Below are 498 nucleotides of genomic sequence, written 5' to 3'. Positions count from 1 at the left end.
AAAAAAAAAAAACCAAAATGCAAAACCCCGCCTATTCTAAAAAATATGGATGATGATCTAACCTGGCCTGTTTAACTCACGCCCAAGGACTTCACACGCATTGAATCATAGCACAGGCGTTGCCCAAGGACTCACTTATTGCTCCAGCCGGGTAAATAGATGTGGTAACCGATAAAGGAGAAAATACAAAAAGGAAAACACTGGGAAAAGGCAATGGGAAACCAACGTCAATCCTAAGAAAAAAATAAGCTACAATTAGTCAAAGCGGGGCCAGGGGCTCGACAGAACTACCGAAAAAATTAATCATTCGAAGTCCCTGTGTACATACACGACAATCACAAACGCAAAACACCCCCCCCCCCGTTTTTTTTTTTTTAAAAAAAACAAGCCAAAAGCATAGGAACACCACCCCAAGGGGGACACCATGTCACAAAAACCACACCGGGCAACAAGCAACACGTCAAATCTAAAAACACCCATATGAATGTTAATATATCA

The sequence above is a fragment of the Penaeus monodon genome, chromosome 24 (genome assembly GCF_015228065.2).
Source record: "Penaeus monodon isolate SGIC_2016 chromosome 24, NSTDA_Pmon_1, whole genome shotgun sequence".
NCBI classification, from domain to species: Eukaryota; Metazoa; Arthropoda; class Malacostraca; order Decapoda; family Penaeidae; genus Penaeus; species Penaeus monodon.
The sequence above is the reverse complement of the archived record's forward strand: the minus strand, read 5'-3'. Positions refer to the sequence as shown.